Source organism: Homarus americanus, unplaced genomic scaffold (assembly GCF_018991925.1).
Source record: "Homarus americanus isolate GMGI-L3 unplaced genomic scaffold, GMGI_Hamer_2.0 scaffold46386, whole genome shotgun sequence".
NCBI classification, from domain to species: domain Eukaryota; kingdom Metazoa; phylum Arthropoda; class Malacostraca; order Decapoda; family Nephropidae; genus Homarus; species Homarus americanus.
In genome coordinates, this window is record NW_024715175.1 from 165,001 (window position 1) to 187,189 (window position 22,189).

General features: G+C 39.4%; 1 protein-coding gene across 2 annotated transcripts in view; it reads left to right on the plus strand.

Moving 5' to 3' along the window:
• LOC121854704 (substance-K receptor-like) overlaps nt 1–22,189 on the plus strand; it is a 76,946-nt gene that overhangs the window by 33,460 nt on the left and 21,297 nt on the right. For both annotated transcript variants that reach the window (XM_042349434.1, XM_042349444.1), the window contains exons 3-4: nt 3,284–3,327; nt 21,656–21,879. The gene's annotated coding sequence lies outside the window, so the exon portion shown is untranslated. The remainder of the gene's footprint in view (nt 1–3,283; nt 3,328–21,655; nt 21,880–22,189) is intronic.

The following is a 22,189-nucleotide window of genomic DNA, read 5'->3' on the forward strand; positions in this document are numbered from 1 at the left end:
GGAGAAAGGGTGAGAAGGAGAGAGAAGCTCCTTTACTTCCCAGGCTTGTCTAATATTTGGGGGTTTTGTTTTTCTCAAGAACAATCGAAAATATGACATAATTATTAGAGGTACAAAGATGAATAACTATGAGGGAGAGAAGAGGAAAGGAGAGAAGACTAAGAAAATATGGAATGGAAGGTTGAAGATAAAATGGAAAGGAAAAAACGAAGATAAGAGATTGGGAGAGTGGGGAAGAAAAGGAGGTGAGAGTTTATCAGGTATTTTGAGGTCGCTCCAAGATATTTGAGGGTCAATAGTGTCAAGGGAAGGAGGAGGGAGAGACACGGAAGGAGTGAGATAAGGAGGAAGGAAGACAGGGGAGGGAGAGAGACAAGGAAGGTTGAAAGATAAAGAAGGAGAAAGGTAGGGGAGGGAGAGACAAAGAAGGAGAGAGACTGAAGGAGAGAGACTGAAGGAGAGAGACAGGGAGGGGAAGAGACAAGCAAAGAGAGAGACAAAGAGGGAGAGATAAGGACGGAGAAAGACAAGGAAGGAGAGATACAGAGAAGGAGAGATACAAGGAGGGAGAGAAACCGGGAGGGAAAGAGACAAAGAAGGAGAGACACAAGGAAGGAGGGAGACAAGGAAGGAGGGAGACAAGGAAGAGAGAAAGAGAGGGAGAAAGAGAGAGAAGAAAGATGCTCTACCTTCCTCTACAGTGTCACTTTAACATGCATAGCTACAGGCAACTCCTCCCCACCCACCAGCTGCTGTAGGCCATCAACAGGTATACACTTAACACTACACAACTCACCAAGTACTACCACCACAACAGAGAGAGATCATCACACTACGACCAACACACCATAGCTGCTACTGTGATGATCTAATGAACTACTGGTAAAGAAAACATAATATTAGGTTCAAGTGAAGATACAACAGGTCTTACAGGTTCCAGAAATTTGACACGAAGCTATTCTAAGGAGTAATGGGAGGTCTTTGATCACCAAGACACATTACGAGAGGCCGCAGTAGGAAGAAAAATGAAGACAGGCAGGTTAAATTTAGTCAGACTTAATCCCAACCTCCCAATTCCGGCGACCTCCACAGGGGTGTTCACAAAGCCCTCAGTCCATTCCTGGCTACATTTCACCAACAGGGTTAACTCAGGCGACTCATTCACCCCCCCCCCCCTAACACACACACTATACTGGCGCCTCAGTTATAACACAGGAGGCGCTGCAACCCCGTAATAATGTCAAACACAACAAGACAGACCGAAAGTTTCACTGCTGTCTCTGCTAATATTAAGAAGTTTCTAACAAATCTTGAGGACCTCACACATGGCTACTTTGTGATAAAAAATGCTGATGTTAGTTGTAACCTTTCTTCATAACACTGACCCGGCTAACTTTGGAAGGATCAACAGATACTTTAAGTAGCACAGAAAATACAGACAATGTGGCAGATGTGATGCTGCTGTTTTCATTCAGAATAATGTCGAGAACTCTGACTTTAGAGATACGATCTATCCTAGTCACTTGGAATTGATAATATGCTTCAGTTATGGAGTTAGGTTTGTGTCCTGTGTCTATTGTGTGTATGTTATCGCCCCCAGTTGCGAGGCATTACGTGAACATGTTAATGAGGTACTGTAACAACACACCTGGCCGTACACCTGCTTAACGTCGTCCCTTTGTCTAAGCCGGACCCTTAGACCACCAAGAGATGATGACCAACATTAACCGTGGCACTGAGAAAAAAAATAGTATTATCCCTCATTTGGCCCTGGCACCTGAGGACCGACGACTCTCAAGAGAATGTGACCTGGGGTGTAGGTCTAACATGTTTACACCCCCTGACACTGGAACACCCACATGCACTTGTTCCCAAAACACTGTGCAATAATACACCAGGTGACCATCCCTAGAGCAGGTATCGGTATACAGGTGCTACTGATGAGAACAACTTAGAGTCACTATTAAAAACCAACTCAGAGAGTGTGTGTTTGAAGAGTCGAGAAACAACACGAAACAAGTTCAAAAGTGAGCAATTGTTTGAGATGACAAGAATACTTAAAAAATAAACTATCGAGAGAGTTGGTGGGGCAGTAAAGCCAGGGATCACATACAATAATAAGAGTAACAAGAACCACCATCTGACGACTCTAACCACCAGCCAGTACAGGTGAGTGAGAGTCTCTGTGTCTGTCCACCCACCAGTGTAAGGGAGAAGGTCGAGCTATTTGGGTCTTATTTTGCAAGTCAGATGTAAGTGGTGGAGCCGGACTGCGTGTCGCTCTCCTTCAGTGCTTCCTCCTAGTCTTACCTGTGCCCACCTGTGTAGCCTACCTGTGAGCAGCTACATCATGACTTTAACCTAATAACACACCTCCTCCTCCTCCCACCCACTCACTAACCCACCTACCCACCTACACCTTCACAGAATTACACCTCACACATTCACCCACCCACCCACCCACCCACCCACCCACCCATCCGTCGACCCACCCGCCTTCACAGTCACCCATCCAGCTCCTCATCATCACCTTGGCAGAGCTCCATCACAGGTCCTTGTTAACAGACGTAACCCGGGAGACAATTTAATGCACTGTGCTTGTCAATGGTATTAGCAGCGCGTCATGACACCAAGCACAGGTAGACGTATGCTTGACGTAATAGACATTGCTTGCTGAGGAGAGGAGAGAGGGGAGAGAAGGAGAGAGGAGGAAGGGGGGAGGATAAAGGAGGAAGGAGGAATGGAGAGAAGGAAGGAGGAGGATAGAGGAGGAAGGAGGAATGGAGAGAAGGAAGGAGGAGGATAGAGGAGGAAGGAGGAATGGAGAGAAGGAAGGGGGAGGCGAGAGCAGGGGAGAGGATGATCGAGGAGGAAAGAGGAGGGGAGAGAAGGAAGGAGGAAGGGAGAGGAGGAGAGAGGAGAGGTTAATATGGTTGGTTGTCGGGTGTTTGGGGAGAGGAGTATTGGTGGTGGAGAGGATATTGGTGGAGGGGTGGTGATGGTTTTGGTGGTGGTGGTGGTGGTGGTGGTGGGGGGGAGGTGATGATGGTGGTGGTGATAGTGATAGTTGTGATGATAATGGTGATGAAGTGATGGTGGTGGTGAAAGTGCTAGTTGTCTTGTTGTAGTTGTTGTTGATGGTAGTGTGGTGATTTTGATGTTAATTCTTTCCTTTTTTTCCTTCCTTCCTTCCTTCCTTCCTTCCTTCCTTCCTTCCTTCATTCATTCCTTCTTCTTCCTCCATAAGATACAAATTTTATCATCATTTTTGTCTCTCCCTCAGGTCTGCCGTTGAAGGATCGACTCATACGACAACAGAAGCTGAGGGTAAGTGTCTTTCTCCTTGTCATGTTCTCTGTCATGTTCACTGTCATGTTCACTGCCATTTTCTCTGTCATGTTCACTGTCATATCCACTGCCTTGTTCACTGTCATGTTCACTGCCATGTTCACTGTCATGTTCACTGTCATGTTCACTCTCATATCCACTGCCTTGTTCACTGTAATATCCACTGTCATGTTCATTGTCATATCCACTGCCTTGTTCACTGTCATATCCACTGCCTTGTTCACTGTAATATCCACTGTCATGTTCATTGTCATATCCACTGCCTTGTTCACTGTCATGTTCACTGTCATGTTCACTGTCACTGTTATGTTCACTGGAATGAAAGAATGATTAAGAGGAAATCGTTTTCTCTATTCCCATCCTTCTTCCTTCCTGTGTGTTTTTAATCTTCCTTCATAGTCTTCTTCCTCCTTCTTCTCCTCTTCCTTCATTTCCTGCTCCCTCTCCTACTCATTTCCCCCCTCTTCCTTTTTTTCCTAATTTTTGCTTCTAAGTTTCCTTCCTCTCCTGCCTCCTCCATCCGTCATCTCTCTCTCTCTCTCTCTCTCTCTTGCTCTCTCTCGCTCTCTCTCTCAAACATTCTCCCAGTCATCCATTGATATCTTCCTTATTGGCCATTAAACCCCTCCCCCCTTCCTTCCTGTCTTTCCTCTCTCCCTTTCCTTCTTTCTTTATCAGTCTGACCCATTCTATCTCCACTTTCTCCTTTATTCCTACTCTCTCCCTTCCCTTCTCATAATTTCCCTCCTCCTCTTCCCTTTACCTTCCTCCTTCCCCCCCACCCTCCTCCTTTCCTTTCCCCCCCTCAAAACTCTTCATTTTCTCTCTGCTCCTTCTACCCTTCCCTTCATCCCTTCCACCTCGTTCTCCCCTTTTCTGCCCTTCCTCCCCCTCTCTCTCTTTTCCTTCCCCCTTCTCTGTCCCTCATCCTCCATTCTCCTCCTTCCTCGCCCTTCTCCTTCCCTCGTCCCTTTCCTTACCTTTCTTTCCCTCTCCTACCTCTCTTTCTCCCACTTCCTCCCCCCCCCTCCTTCTTCCTCCTCCCCCTTTCATCTCCCTATTGTAAACTGACTGACCCTCCCTCGTCGTTGGCCAACATTCTACAGCAGAATTAATCATTTTCTCCTTCTGCCCCCTCTCTCTCCTCCCCTTCCTCTCTCCCTCTTTACCTCTCCCTTCGTCCCGCCACCTCTCTCTCTCTCTCTCTCTCCTCAATCACTTTGGATTGGATCAGATAACTGGACCAGGTCTCCGCATGTCACTATAAACCCCTTCATTTGGATGTGATTGGATGATTAGGATGGAGAACCAATCCCATTCCTTGGATCAGTTCAGGATGTACCCATGGTTATTTTTTTTTTACTCAGCATAATAAGACCCATTACCCATGATTTAACCCATAAAGGCCAGACAGGGGCATATTGGAGCCCATAGATGCAATAATGTTTTCGAAATTTCTGAGGTAAGGTCAGGTAGGTCAGGTAAGGTCAGGTAAGGACAGGTAATTCCAGCCAGTCTCTACATTCCAGTCTAAGCCCGTAACATTAGTCTGGACAGAGGAAGAGGAATGTAGCCATGAACGTTATTAATGATGATGGTATGAGATAGAAGGACAGACTACCTACTTGAATGAGAGCCTCGTGATAGGGGTTTAGGGAAGCGTTATTACGTACCTTGAATTATTGGAATTAAGGTAAGGTGTTGTGGTTGAGGTGAGGTGTTGTGGTTAAGGTGAGGTGTTGTGGTTAAGGTGAAGTGTTGTGGTTGAGGTGAGGTATTGTGGTTAAGGTGAAGTGTTGTGGTTAAGGTGAAGTGTTAAGGTGAAGTGTTGTGGTTAAGGTGAAGTGTTGTGGTTAAGGTGAAGTGTTGTGGTTGAGGTGAGGTGTTATGGTTAAGTTGAAGTATTGTAGTTAGATGAGGTGTTGTGGTTTAGGCAAGTGTTTTTACCTTGAGTTGTCTTAAGCTTTCTCCTGACACTTTCTTCACTTGTCTTAGCTTTCTCCTGACACTTTCTTCACCTTTATTGCTTTCGTCTCGTTTTCATCTTGCTTTCTCTCTTTGGAGTTTGATAACTCTTCGCTCCTTCACGACACGAAAAGGGGAGAAGAGGAAAGATCATTTATACTAATTGGTTAATCTGGGAAGCTTGACTGCCAATATCGATGTCCGTTTGGCTCCTCTCTCTCTCTCTCTCTCTCTCTCTCTCTCTCTCTCTCTGTCTCTCTCAACGAATAAAAATAATAATTAATGTTTTTCAATTAACAATGAAGTCACAGAGAAATTTTGATGACCCTGATTACAATAGGTCATAAGTTAATGAGGAATTGAGTTTAATTTCAGCAGGTATAATACTTTTCATGAGTCCCCCCCCCTTCAGTTATTACCGTTCCGTTTTCTACAGGGGAGACTTATGAAAAATTTGAATAAATAAAATTTTGAATATTTAATGTATGTTTATTTAATTTGTTCAATACATGTTTAACAAAAGTCTGTGAGAATAAAATGCCCATTAATTATTAATTAAAACGAATCTCATTACTAAATTATACGGAGTGTTTTATATAATACAAATATGATCAGTTTACAGACCTATAATCCGATTTTCTGGAGACTAATTATATATAATACTTAAATAAGCAGGATATATAATGTTAGACTATAATCGTAATGTATATAATTATACACGTGAATGAATACCTGTTGGGGAGAGGTGAGATTAGCCTTACCTGGTAGCTGTGTCGGTGTTGATGGGACAGATTATTATTATTATTATTATTATTATTATTATTATTATTATTATTATTATTATTATTATTATTATTATTATTATTATTATTATTATTATTATTATTATTATTATTATTATTATTATTATTATTATTAATATTATTATTATTATTATTATTATTATTATTATTATTATTATTATTATTATTATTAGAGGATAGAAACTTTGTGAACTGGGAAATATTTGTTGTTGCCATTTAACATAGATTGTGATGGAGGAAAAACCGCCTTGAATTCACATAAGGGTGTCTTGTGTTGGTGAATACAGGGCGTTAATGAGCTAGTACATTTTTTTTCTGGTACACACGTATACACATCAAAGTGTATACCCATAAACAATTAATTATACCAACGCTTATGCCGAAATCAAACGCAAATACATACTAACGCACACACACACACACACACACACTACCTTACCAGCATACCTACCACAGAAACACCCTCACAAATTATGTATGTATGTATGTATATAACGGTAAAATAAAGTTACTCACATTCACGTCTGTGTGTAAGATGTTCGTAGGTAGTCTGAAGCTCCTCCTTATACGGACATACAGACATACGAACACTGCTGGGTAGGATTATCCCTCCCGGCAGAGTAGACTATTGGGTGAGCACGATTACCTACCAAGAAGACGTGACCAAAAGGCTTTCTATAGTAAATGGAATGGATTTTTTTTTATATATGTGTAAAACTTCTAAAAAAAAACATTGAAATAAATATGTTTGCTGTAAAAATAAATGTATGTTATATAAAATATTCTTCATTTTATACATTGGAATATATTTTTTAATCTTTATCTTAAAATAATATATATAGTTGAATTAGGTAAATTAGCTTATATCCACGAAACTAATTATATTGAGGTATAATTAATTCCTGAGGCCGCTGTGTTGTGAAATGATAATACCTGATTGAATATTTAGGTTTATTTATAAAGTCTATTTCGAAATTATCACGTAGAGTAAATTTATTATATATTTTTTGTTAATTTTAAACTTTTTTTTTGTTCTGCTTGAGAAGTTACGGCATTAAGAAAAAATGTATATTTAATTTTGTTTTATAAGAAGAAATATCAAATAAAATATCAACTTCTACCTTAATATAATTTTCAGTGACGTGTTTTTCTTGTTTATCCTGAATAGATAAAAAGTATATATATATATTTATCATCATTCGAACTTTGTATATTTTGTGAGTTTAAACAGGATTTGCATAAATACATTTAATTTATATTTTCCTTCATCTTATATCCTTCTATTGTGCTGCGTAGGTGCTGATAGGATGGGAGGAGGGGGTGAAATTATGGGTATTTCCATTTTGGTGCGTATAGGAGAGGGAGGGGGTGGTGGGGTCTGATCTCTTGTGGTTTTCCCAATTTGGTGTATAGTAGAGGGAGGGAAAGGGGGAGGGGGGTGTTGGGGGTCTGAAAAATAGAAATAACATGAGGACAGAGGATCAATATTTTCGTGTCAGAATGATGAGAGTGACCCCCGTACAGTGCTGCCATCAGGGGTGAGAGGCGAATCCCTTTAAGCTTTTGGATTGGTTCGTTATGAATGTTCGCTGGTGCAGGTGTGTTCGTGACAAGTGTTTCCTGCACCTGTTCATTTCAATTTTCCACCTGTGTCTCCATTTTTTTGTTTGCATTTCTTTCCTGTTCTTGTTTACAGTTCGCTTTTTGTTTATAACTTTATAGTTTTGAAGCTGTATATTTTTTTGTTTGGTTTTAACAGTTGTTCTCTTTTGTGCACCTGTTCAGCTTTTTGTTTGCACATGTTCACTTTGTTTACACCTATCATTAATTCATTCACTTATTCCGTATAGAGAGGGTAAATAGCCCAACCAAAATATCAAGTACACACACACACACACACACACACACACACACACACACACACACACACACACACACACGTACGTCTGACAGAATTAGCTCGGCCACGTTAGGTCAATAAACAACTTGGCAGAAGAGGAATTACCTGTTGAAGACGGCCGTAAATTGTGAAGTATTTCTCAAAGGTAATTTTAGAAAGGTATTCCTCAGTACAAACTTTTGAGGATGATGTGGGTTATGCCTCTGTCTGTCTGTCTGTCTGTCTGTCTGTCTGTCTGTCTGTTTAACTGTCTCTGCTTGTCTATGTATGTCTGTTTACCTCCTTCTCAATCTTTCTGTCTGTTTGTCCACCTCCCTGTCTATCTGTCTGTCGATTTGTCTGCCCACCTCTTTGTCTATGTCGTTATCTATCTATCTATCTATCTACCTATCTATCTATCTATCTATCTATCTATCTATCTATCTATCTATCTATCTATCTATCTATCTATTTATCTATCTATCTATCTATCCACCCATCCATCCATTCATCCATCTATCCATCCATCCATCTATCTATCTATCTATCTATCTATCTATCTATCTATCTATCTATCTATGTATCTATCTATCTAGCACTTTACCTCTAGAACCAATTAACTATAGATACATCAATGTTAGGTGAGATCAGTGCGTCAGTGTGAGCGGACGTGGGTGTCGGGTTCCTGACACTTCACAGTCTTGGGTTGATGGCCGGGTTTATTGATCTATCTACAGGCTTATGGTAAGACCTTTGACAGCTTGTATTGTAGAGTGTGTGTCTGTGTGTGTGTGTGTGTGTGTGTGTATGTGTGTTTGTGTTCACTTTAGTGCTTGCTCTAATAGTTCAACGGGTAACAGCGATTCAGTAGCTCTGATTATTATGATATAAAGCGTAATTCTAAGACAGTTATTTCCCAGGTAAAGTTCACTCATACATACATACATACATACATACATACATACATACATACATACATACATACATACATACATACATACATACATACATACATATATACATACATACATACATACATACATACATACATGCATACATAACCAGCTGTGGTCAAAAGCTACACTGCGGTGAGTAACAGTACACCCCTATAGAGTGGCGGTGGTCGGTATTGTGGTGTAACAGATAACGGTGATCACTTTCCTGGCCAGGTGGAGATAGGACACTCAACACTCAACCTTTTATAATCTTTTCTATATTCTATCCCCTACGCCACTGATAGGCCTGTTAGTCGCTCCGGTGGTCGGCTGTGTTTTTGTTTCGCACTGTTGGCAAGTACTGGTCATGCACCTGTTCCAGAATATACCTGTACCTGCACCAGTGTTAGTCAAGCCTGGTCTTACCATGAATTCACACTCGGTGCCGCTACAACACTCTCTTGCAGATTGTTTCAACAGTTCATATTTCTCACTCAAATAAAAAAAAATAATTATTTGACAGTTTTCTGAACTTATGGCTTCTGTAACCTGAGGCTGTATCCCCTAGTGGGGCGGGCATCCGCTAGTTCCATATTTAAACACTCGACTGAGTAATGTTCTCTAAGGCGCTTATAGATTTTTATTAAGTCACCCTTTGTCTGCCTAAAGCTTAAGCTAGGCACTGCAGGTGTTTTAACCTCTCTGAGTGCCTGAGGTGCTGGACTGCAAGCACCAGTCTTGTGGCCCTCCTTTGGATGTTCCCAATCAACTGACAGTCTCTAGCATATCCCGGGGAAACACCCCACTTTTGAACAGCGTTATAAGGAGAGACGGACCATCTAGGTATGTGATCAACTTTCCCATAAGTTCTAATATTTTATTTGCTGGTTTTACTTTCATCTGACAATAGCTGGAGTACTTCAGTTCGCTGCCAATATACACACCCACATCATTTTCACATCTGTTCTCAGTTATTGATGTTTATTCGCCACGTTGGGACAAGCAATACGTCTCCGTGACCATTGGTACGACCTAGAGCCATTCATGTGACCACTCTTGAAGCCGATAGAGATCTTTACGTGGCGCTTTACAGTCCGTTTGGTTCTTAATTTCCCTGGATAACTTAGCGTCGTCCGCAAACATTTGCATGGAAGATGACTAGCATCTGGCTTACCCCTCTTGTGACGAGTACACCTGACGATTTCGTGTCATAAATCACCGCATACAACTTATGGTCAGGAAGAGAGTCTCTGATCCACGCTAGGACGTTTCTCCGTACACCTTCCAGTTTAGTTTTCAGCTTTTCATGAGGTACGCTAACGGGTGTCTCTACAAACTCAAGCTACAGTATATACAGTAGTGTCGGTATTACCACATGCTTCAGGATCTGTGTCGACACATCCAACAGCTTAAGTAATTGAGTCAAGCGAGAACCTTCGGGCATAAAACCGTGCTGGCCTTCCTTTACGAGGTTGTTTAGTAGGAGATGTTCTATCACGGCATCTCATATAATCCTCTCTAGTACCTGACTATCCTGGTCACACTCACCGGTATGTAGGCTAATTGGTCATGTATTGGCGATCTTCCTTTATTAAGATGGGCCTCACATACACCATTTTCTAGTCTCTGGGGACCTTTGTTCCTCCAGACATATGTAGAACATATTTTACGAGCCTGTGTGGGCTCGGTGAACAACTCTCTTAACACACCGCGATGCACACTATCAGATCCAGGCCTCTTATATAACTTGACCTTTGACAGCTTAGATCTAATACTTGTAATACCATGTACCTCAGTGCTGTGTTAAACCGTTTTCCTCAGAGACAGGTATGTAATTTTAAACCCTTTCTATTAAACACTGAGACAAGGTAAATTATTTAATACCTCCACCTTGTCCTTACCTGGAGTATATCACTTGGGGGTTGACATCTAATACAATATACTCTGTGTGTTTCCCCCAGGGTGTAATCTTTAATATTTGATTTTCATTCATTCATTCTACCTTGTTATCGTGGGAGAGAAGAGATAGAAGGGGAGGAGACAAAGGCAGTTTGTGTGTGTGTGTCCGAAGGGGATGGATCTGAACGGTTTTTTTCACTGGTGTTATGAGTCATCGATGATACAATTTTGTTCAATCTTATCCAACTGTGTTATCTTCCTAAGGCTGATGAATCAAATTACTTACTTACTTACTTACTTACTTACTTACTTACTTACTTACTTACTTACTTAGGCAATCATGTCAAAGGTGGTGTGTGGTGAGGAAGAGAGCTAGGAACCTCTACCACCCCCAGCAGACATATGACCACCCTGCCAGAGGTTAAGGGAACCACTTGACTACGAAGCCCCAATGGTTCAAAGCCTTGACCCTGGGTACTAATGGTGATGAATAAAGGGGAATGACGCAATGGGTGACTAAGCAAATACACGCGCGGCCTCTGTGAGTAGTAATCTTCTACAACAACCTTAACAACCTTATTCACTACCCACTATGCCAGTTGATTCAAGTGAGTCGAGGATAGGTCGTTTAGTGCCGTCTGTATCTAACTAGAAATGGTTGGGAGAGAATCATTAAATCCATACTTAGCGGATATATCCATCATGATGACCCTTCGAGAGCTGTTATGTACTTAAGGTGAAAAGGTCAAAGGCCATGATTCTGAAATAGGGTCACCGTAAAACATATATATCGACCTCCCTTGAGTGCACTGTGGTTCACTATGGGATGCCATCATTTTCTAATCTTAGGTCGATTTTGTATCTCGCCAAACTTGAAATAGTTGTGTGGAAGTGAAGGTATGGGTGATAGAGTGATAGCAGTGATGGACGATAACAGGGATGGGTGATAACAGGGATGGGTGATAACAGGGATGGGTGATAACAGGGATGGGTGATAACAGGGATGGGTGATAGCAGGTAATAAATCTTTCACTAGTATGAAGATAAAGGAATTCAGACCAATGCAAAATGTGTATTCGGGGGGAAAAGATACAATTTAATTTAAGTAGATGGTCAATTCGAGGCCATGGATCGAACTGCCTCTCTTTTTACATTATACCCAGCGTGAGGGTCCCAGAGAGCTTCCTTCAGGGCCCCTAAGTTTGGTTCCTGGCTCACCTGCGTGTGTTTGGTGCTGTGAGTGGTGTGTGGGGGGGCAGTTCCTATACTAGACAGTCATCCATACAGTGATCCGTCAGGGAAAAGGAAGAGACTGACAGAAGGCGACAGTGATGGAGGTTAAAGACAGGTAGACGGAGACAGCAATGAAGATAAATTGGCGGACAAAAATGAAAAAGAAAGGACAGATACAAACTGACAGATACAGAAAGATGACAGCTATACAGACAGAGACAGAGAAAGGTGAGAGCGATACAGACAGATATAGAAAGATGACAGCTATACAGACAGAGACAGAGAAAGGTGAGAGCGATACAGACATATATAGAAAGATGACAGCAATACAGAGACAGAGACAGATAACTAGAGACAGAAGAACAGACAGACAGACAGACACAAGAAGAGAGAGGTAGTGGTAGGGTCGTGGCGTGCCTGAAAGTTCCAACTTCAAGCTTTAACGAGAACTTTGAACACCACCTGTGAGGTCTAACTGTTGGTGACCAGGTAAGACCGACTCCCGTGTGTTTACTTGATCAGCTGATGTGGAGGCAGGGGGACTTGTTTGTTTACTTTGATCAGCTGATACTAGATAAACATTCGCCAACCTTTCCTTCCATCTGATTTATAATTATCTTAGAAATTTACTACCAATAAAAATATCTTAGTTCTTGTAAATGTAAAGTGAAATAAATTAATATAGGTAGTAGCATAGAAAATTAAAATAAATATACTTAAGAAATGCGTAATTATTGATCTCTAATTATGTGTTAAGAAATCAATAGTGTCCATAAAATAAGAAAATACCATAATATTTATTCCTCTGATGACGTAAGCAATATATTAGGCATTATTATTATTATTATTATTATTATTATTATTATTATTATTATTATTATTATTATTATTATTATTATTATTATTATTATTATTATTATTATTATTATTATTATTATTATTATTATTATTATTATTATTATTATTATTATTATCGCCATATTTGTTTTTCTCCTCTGAGGTGGAATGAACAAAAGTGGTTCAGTAATTGGTAGATTTCAGCTTAACTCTAATTGCTATTTAGACTCAAGATACTTCACCTACAGCCATACACTCTATGAGCAAAGAATTCAATGACACAAATAACTAGAGCGAAAAAAAAAAGTTTATTACGCCACGTTTCCTGAAGAGAATTTTGTTGAAAGAGGGAATGGGATCTAGCTCATTCACAAGCCTCCTCAAGAAGTACTGTAGAGTGTTTTGGTGAGTAGATGAGGTGGGGAAGTAGATGAGTTATGTGGAGTAGTTGGTGTGTGGGGAAAGTAGATAGGCTTTGGGAAGTAGGTGGTTATGGGGATTGGATGACCTACTCAGAGTGATTTTAGTATATTTCAGGCCATATAAAGGAGAGAGAGAGAGAGAGAGAGAGAGAGAGGTGACAACGAGAGAGGGAGTGGTGAAGACGACAACGAGAGAGAGAGAGAGAGAGAAAACAAAGAATGAGGGAGACTAAAAAAAAGAAAAAAATGAGTGAGAGAGAGAGAGATAAATGGACCTTCAGATAGCGTGTAATTAATGCAAGATGGTAAGGTAGGGATACAATTGCTCCCAACACCTGTTATGTCGGTGAATATAAATCGCCTTGTTTAAACCAGATGGAGAGAGGGGGGGATAAAGAATTCTCTCTCTCTCTCTCTCTCTCTCTCTCTCTCTCTCTCTCTCTCTCTCTCTCTCTCTCTCTCTCTCATATTAGACATCAACCTGTTACCTGTAATTAACCGATATATGATACCAGTACTTTACCTTTTAATCAAATCTTCAATCGGCACAGGTCTAAACTCAGGTGTATTGTAGTCAAATAAGCAGACACTCTAATTGACTGTCCATTTTGCCATTTAATAATTCAGTTTGACTTGAAAGCTAGTTGGATGTAAAGGCTATTTGCTCGACTGAATTATTAAGAGGGATGGTGTGTGTGTATGTGTGTGTGTGTGTGTGTGTGTGTGTGTGTGTGATGGAGAAGGAGAGAGAAAGTAAAGGAGTGGAAGGATGAAAGCAAGGAGAGAGAGTGTGATAATGGGAGGATGAAGTGAGGGGGAGTAAGAGGGCGTAGTGGATGATAACAAGAGAAAGAGGAGGAGAGAAAGCAGGTAGAAATACAAGAGTTAGTAATGAAGGGGAGATGGGGGAATTATTTAAGGTGTAAGTAAAAGCAGGGATAGATAGATAGATAGATGGGTGGATAGATAGATAGATGGGTGGATAGATAGATAGATAGAGATAGATAGATAGATAGATAGATAGATAGATAGATGGGTGGATGCATGGATAGATAGATAGATAGATAGATAGATAGATAGATAGATAGATAGATAGATAGATAGATAGATAGATAGATAGATAGATAGACATAAGAGTAATAGAGAGATAGAGAGAGGAGGAACGCCCTATTTACATGAACGTGCAGACTATTTGTTAAATATTCAAGTAGAAGATCCAAATAGGATTTCACAGGGCCGAGTTTCAGGGGGCCGGGTATCTCTCTCTCTCTATATATATGTAGCCTTTTATGGCAGAAAATAGCACTCACAAGGAAAAGGATGAGACATACCGTATGTATTCACCGAGGCGGACTCGTGAAAAAAAAGAGCATTTAAAGCAGGATGTTTTGAAGTGGCGGAGGTTAGATGAAGCAGGAAAAACACTGTGGCAGAGATAGCAACAAACTGCTAGTCTGGTGCATGAATGAATTTTGATAGAAAGAGACTCTGCGAGATAATAATTCAACATACAATTCAGTGGTCCTGCCAGGTGTCCTTTGTGCGTGTCTCGAGTCCTTAAAAGCCATTAAATGTGGACTACTTTGTGTCCAAATATCCTTGGTCCACTTTTCATTTCAGTCCTCCCAGTTCATGATGGTATATTCTGACCTTGTTTTTCTCCCCTCAGCTCTGGGTCACTGTGGGGTTGTTTTCCCCTCGTAGTGAATCGCTTTAACCTCGTTCTCCCCCTCCACTGCGGGTACACCACTGTTTATCACACCGGGAATAAAATGTCAAGCAACTCCTGAATTTCCTGAGCCGAGTCTTCCTTTGTGTTGCATCTTAGATTAAAACATGAAAGAGAGAGAGAGGGAGGGGGGGTAGAGGGAGAGAGGGGGAGGGGGGAGAGAGGGGGATGGGGTAGAGGGAGAGAGAGTGAGAGAACAAATAATAAAAGAAAAACAAGCAAGTGTGGGAGTAACAGAGACTAAACAAGAAGAATAAACAAATAAACAAATACAATAGCTACTTAACAACCACAAACATAACAACAAAACTATCAAAGACATTACAAACCCCAACAACAAAAACTAAAAAAAATAACAAGAACAACAACACTAATAACTAAAAAAAAAACAACAACAACAGCAAACACAACAACAACAACAACACGGAAACAACAATTACTACAACAACTAAAATCATAACAATTATCAAAAGTAAAAAAATTAATTATCCAATGAATTAAATCGAGTGAATAATGGTGAAATTAGTGAATGGTGAATGACAGTAGTTAGCGTATAGTGATTGGTGAATGACAGTAGCTAGAGTATAGTTAACTAATGACAGTACATAATGCCAGGTAATTAGGTAGTTGAATTAGCGTCGCGGTCTGTAACAACTGTCCTAGTGCTAATGGCTCTGAATACATAATTACTTAACTAGATAATTGGGCTATTTGGAGTAATTAATTCTGTGTGTGGGTGTGTGTGGGTGTGTGTGTTTGGGAGAGCGAAAGAAAGTGAGAAAGAAAAGAGAGAGAGAGAGAGAGAGAGAGAGAGAGAGAGAGAGAGAGAGAGAGAGAGAGAGAGTGTGTGTGTGTGTGTGTGTGGTAGAACGGAAGAGAAAGTGGATGATACAGCAGTAGTAGTAGTAGTAGTAGTAGTAGTAGTAGTAGTAGTAGTAGTAGTAGTAGTAGTAGTAAGGTTATTAATATTGTGTTACTTATCGTCTACTCAAACACAAACACTTATTTTTACCGTGATGTTGTGATGGTCAATTTTCCACATAAACTTTTTCTTTTACCCTAATACAAGGTGCACTCTGGTAGGTCATTACTTGTAGCTGAAAATTCTCTTTGAAGTCAACCTTTTAAGATTCTTCCCCATTTGATCTTTTTAAGGCAACCAGACTAATATATATTTTATTTTTTATATCTTTTCTTCACTAAGTAACCAAAATATTATGTTTATCTAGATATACGTAGTTTAATAAATGATGTAGGTACAGTGTGTGTATGGTTGCTGTGGATGGGAGGCAGTTTATGTGAATGGTATTTTATTTGTTGTTGTGGTTTTATCATGGTGTTTTAATCCGCTTGTCCTCCGCTTCTACCACTCTAATCTATTTATTATTTTTCTCAGTGTCTTTGAGGTGCTTTTGGTCCACTGCTCTCTCCTTTTCTTCCTCTCTTTCCTCCATACTTTCTTTCTTTCCTCAGGGTAATGAAAAAAGAGTAGAAACGACATTACAGTAGATACATTAATATGATTCTAATTTGGATCGCATACTCTCTCTCTCTCTCTCTCTCTCTCTCTCTCTCTCTCTCTCTCTCTCTCTGTGCGTAACTGGTCCTGTTACTTCCCTGTCCTTTACATTACCCCGTGGGCGAGGAAGCCGCCCCTAGGCGTTTGTAGTGACAGTCAGCCCACAATACTGTACGGCTTTCGGTTCCTGAAATAAAAGTGAGAATTTTGTAAGAAGTTTGTATCTTACTCAGCTCCCCGCCCAAGTTAAACACACGTTGGTAAACTCTGAGTTAGTTCCAAACAAAACAGTTTAGCTACAGAGTGTTAGCTCTTGATGGGATATACTTGAAGTATTTTTACAAGGGGAAACATGGAGACAGTGTGAAGGGAAGATATACTGCGATATTTTATGCATTTATTTAGTATTAGATGACTAGTACTGCAAAGGCCCAGGAAAATATAGTTTATTTTCCCTTTATATTGAGAGAAGGCGCTTTGCTTGTCGTCACAATAACAATATTAGCAATAGCGAGGGCGTTGCTACGCCTGAGAGATTTCCAATGCCTTTCATTTGCCTCGCTGTTGATTTGTGTTTAGAGAAGCGTGACCAGAGCGATGGTTGACTGTCGTGTAGAGCGAGAAGCTGTTAAGACACGTTCAGTAAAGGCGAGGAATCGTTTCATACCACCTCGACCATGATAACGAATGATAACTAAAGATCTTTTTTTTCTTCAGGAAACTCTCTTTATGAACTGAATCTAGGAGAGAAGATTTCTCTCTCCAGGTGTTGTATGATTATCACTTCAGGCCCTTGATTGGTGCATGACAGCGTAGACACCTGTTGGGAATTTTCCACAAATGTCTTCTGGTCAAATCTAACGGAATTTCCCTTGATGTGCCCTAGTTTGTCTGCCACTATCTCTGAAGGTCGTGTAAGAGCCTCGACACCCACTAAACACACACACACACACACACACACACACACAACAGCTCGAGTTTAATTGAGGAGGAGGAACTATCACTTTATACTCGGAGGTATTGACGCTTGAGTCGTACTTGAGTAGGTAATAAACTGTCCCGGGAAAAGAACCAACACTGTAGTCTGATATTTGGAGCAGTGAAATAAAAAGACACATTGATATTGTTTTTATCGGAAAGGAGAAAGAGAGAGAGACAGAGAGAGAGAGAGAGAGAGAGAGAGAGAGAGAGAGAGAGAGAGAGAGAGAGAGACCACTTTAATTTAATATTTGGAAGTGTAATAAAAAAAAACAACAACTGGAACTGATGGAATTGTTGACATATTATAAATTTTCAATCCAATATTTCGTACACTATTTTTGTTTTTAATCTTAATTCATCTTTTGAGAAATTTTATCTTCATATTTTAAACTGATAACCAATACTTATTTATTTCCACATTAAAGAAAATTATAACATTTCGTGCAGCCAAACTCAATATCATACAAATTAAAGGTAAAACATATTTAATGGGATTCAATGAAGCTTTATAAATCTCTTCGATCCAATTTTTCGGAACGGTGATGCTCATTCACATTGAGTTTGTGGAAAAAAGAAGATTTATTAAATTCTTCTTCAGATCAGTACTCTAATATGGAAGCCACTTTCAACTTGATCTACTAGAGAGGGGGTGGGATTTCTCTCTCTCTCTCTCTCTCTCTCTCTCTCTCTCTCTCTCTCTCTCTCTCTATCTCTCTCTCTCTCTCTCTCTCTTGCGGTATAAGAGAATGTCTTTTAAGAATTCACCAAGATATGATCAGAGAGGATTCAAGTGACTCTACTGAGAGGTAGAGTTAGGGAAAGTTTTAGCTCCATCAGAGAGCTCTATGAAAGTTAGAGTTACCTATAACTTTTTATTACTTTGTTTTACTTTTTAATACTTCGAATTACTTTACTGTTACTTTAGTTTACTTTTTAATACAGACAGACAGACAGACAGACAGACAGACAGAGAGAGAGACAGACAGACAGACAGGCAGATATTGATCCTTTTGTATTAACTTCCAAGATGAATCGGCCTTAAGACTTCACTTAAATCAAGCTTAATGTTATCGCTACTTAAAGACCATTATGTAAATTGCGTCAGGATTAAAGTGTAGTCTGGTGACGTTTACCTGTAATGGCTGTAATTAGGTAGTTAAGATGGGTTGTTAAGTGGAAGAGAAGGACATTATCAACGGGTGGAAGTTGACTTTATTTATGAATGGTGTATTTATTGTTGTTATTATTATTGTTGTTGTTGTTATTGTTGTTTTTGTTGTTGTTATTGTTGTTTTTGTTGTTGTTGATGTTATTATTATTGTTGTTGTTGTTGTTGTTGTTTTTTATATTATTATTAGTAGTATTTTTTTTTATTCTTTTATTATCAACAACAATATTATATAAGGTTAGGGAAACAAGACAATGAATAAAACAGGAATGGAGAAATTTGAGAGAAATCGTTCCAAGATAGAGAATAAAAAGAGAGATAGAAAAAGAGGGTTAAAGGGGAAAAATCAGGGAAAAGGGGAACAAAGAAGAGGAGAGCGGAAGGGATAAATAATAAAGGAAAGGAGAAATAGCTAGAATGAAAGATAAGATAGGAGATATATGTGATAGGAGAGAGGGGAACAGGGAGATAGTGATGGAGGAAGACAAGAGCCATAATAAAATTATAATAAGGAAAAGGGAGAGTAAAAGCACTAAGATAAACAAGGAGAATAAGAGGAAATCAACGCGAATGAGAGAAAAAGAGAAAATACTAGAGAGGGACAAATGAACACGTAAGGGAAACGAAGAATAAGAAGACAGAGATGAAAGAGAAGAGAGAGAAAGAGAGACAGAGAGAGAGAGAGAATGAATGTATTAAAAGTTTGAATAGGAGGAAAATAGGTAAATTTCAAACTCCATTTACAATGTATGTGAGTTAATAAACAGATGATAAAAATAGAAGTAAAGGTAGATAGAACTAAGGGAGAGACAGGATAAAGATGTGGAAGAGGGAAGCAAAGATTGACATGAGGAGTGGAAGGTTAGGATGTGAAGTATTGAATAAATAAGAAGAATATAAAATAGTTGGGGAGAGAAGTGTGGACTGAGAAAAAGACAGACATACAGACAACGTTGAAGAGAAAGATAAAGAGACAAAGATATAAAAGTAAATATTTTTATACATGTATCTCTCTCTCTCTCTCTCTCTCTCTCTCTCTCTCTCTCTCTCTCTCTCTCTCTCTCTCTCTCTCTCTCTACCACCACCACTAGCACCATTACCACCACTTACGAGATGATAGAAGCTGTGGCTCAGGTGGCCAAGCGCTGATATGTTTTAACTAGGTGTTGTCTGGTTCTAACAATATTCATCTACATTTAATGCATTCTTTACCGCACACAAGACAGTTATGATATGTAACTTTAATACATAATTTCACCTCATGATTCTAATACTTTTATAGATAACTTTTATACATAATTCTGTATAATTTTTCATAGACGATTTAAATTCATTCATTTTTGGCGTAATTATTCATGCAATTATTCAGAATGTAATTTTTACCTAGGAATATATTACAATATATAACATAACAAAAGCGTAATCACCATGCAAGAAGGACTTAAATAACAGTTATTACAGAAATTAAGATTAGTTCTAGAAGCAGGAATAGTAGACCATAATTCATTACCTAATTATTTAATTTTTTCGTGGCAGTTTAACTCAGTAAATGGGACAGAGGGAGATATTATTATTATTATTATTATTATTATTATTATTATTATTATTATTATTATTATTATTATTATTATTATTATTATTATTATTATTATTATTATTATTATTATTATTATTATTATTATTATTATTATTATTATTAGTTAATTTTACGTCGCCCTGTTGATTATTGTTAGGTTTAGTTAGCCTAGGTTAATATTTGGTTAGGTTAGGTTAGATTAGGTTAACGTTTGGTTAAGTTGGATTGGGATACTGCAGCTCGTTTTATGGAGGTTGCACATCTGACGGACCCTCGATATAATGTACTTTCCTCTCCATATATTCCGTTAAATAGAGGTTTCGCTGTATCTGTTCATTGAAGGAGTTGATGACGTCATGAGGGGTCTTGATAACAGGTGACTATGATTAAAACGTTGATGTGAGAGAAAGTGAGAGAGCGATGATAAAGAGGGGAGAGAGGGAGGGAGAAGAGGAGGGGGAGAAAGAGGGGTAGAGGAAAGAAGGGAGGATGGAAGGGGAAGGGGAGTAGGGGTAGAGGGGGGGAAAGGAACGGAGAGGAGTGGTAGAAGGAGGGAGATGAGGTGTAGAGAGAGTAAACGAAAGGGGTAGAAGAACGGAGAGGTAGATGCAGGTAGAGTGGGAGGAAGAAAAGAATGAATGTAGGGAGGGGAATGATGGAGTGGTAGAGAGGGAGGAGAGAGGGCTTGAGTGAGGTGTTGAAGAGTGTATGGAGGAGGAGAGGAGTGTGTGAGTGGTGACGATAGGAGTGGGGTGAGGAGAATGGGTGAATGGTAAGTAAACCCAAGAAAAATGAACCGACACAGAAACACAGATAAATAAACCGAATTAAAGAAGAAGAATAAAGTAAAATGGAGAGATAAAGACAACAGAAAAAATGAAAAGAAACATAAGAAAGAAACAAAAAAATAATAACAATATTTATATACGAGAGAGAGAGAGAGAGAATAAAATGCAAAATAAAATTCACCGGAGAGACCAGAACCAAATGGATAAAAGAGAAACACAAGGTAGAACAGTAAACAATTAATACACAACAACATTTACCTGAAGCGACTCAATATCCCTCACTGATTGTTACTTGGCTCTCACCTGACGCGACCAGATGCTAAGGTAGTGATCCGGAGTGCTTCTGATGGTGTTATTCTTCGGGTTGTCGTATATATATATTGCCTGTCTTATGCTGGTTATGTTTGTATGTATGCATGTATGTATGTATGTATGTACACACACACACACACACACACACACACACACACACACACAAACACACACACACACACATACATACACGTTTTCCTTCCTCCTATGCTAATAACACAAAAATCTCATGTGAGTTTTTTCTTGTCTTCGTCATTACAGATCAAAGGCGTGTCTCACCGTCACTCAGCCTCTTAGACTCAAAAAGGGGAGAGATCAAGGAGAGTCTGATGGTTCTACAGTATAAGACCCGATGACACCTTCTACAGGAGCCTCTCTATCAAGACCTTCCGGTACGAGTTTTTAAGACCCACCAATAAGATTCTCCTCAGAACACGTAACATAATCCTCAAGACTACTTCCTGGAATATCTAAGACTCACCAAGGTCTGTAGACGTCTCAAAGACCACTTCATATAACACACAACCACTGTCAGACGTAATGGAAAAGAAACATACACATTAATCAGTTTTCAGAGTCGACAGCTATTAGTATAATATGATGCTTCTAAGTATAATTTATACAGTATAATAGTCAAGATTCCATAAAAGAGTGAATATCTTGCATAATCTGTATTTATTTTCAGAATTATATAATACTTTACATAATTTAATAAGATACATTCATGAAAACTATTATGCCAAAGTTTTCATATAAATATTGAGAATAGTAAAGAAGAGTATATAATGAGACTAA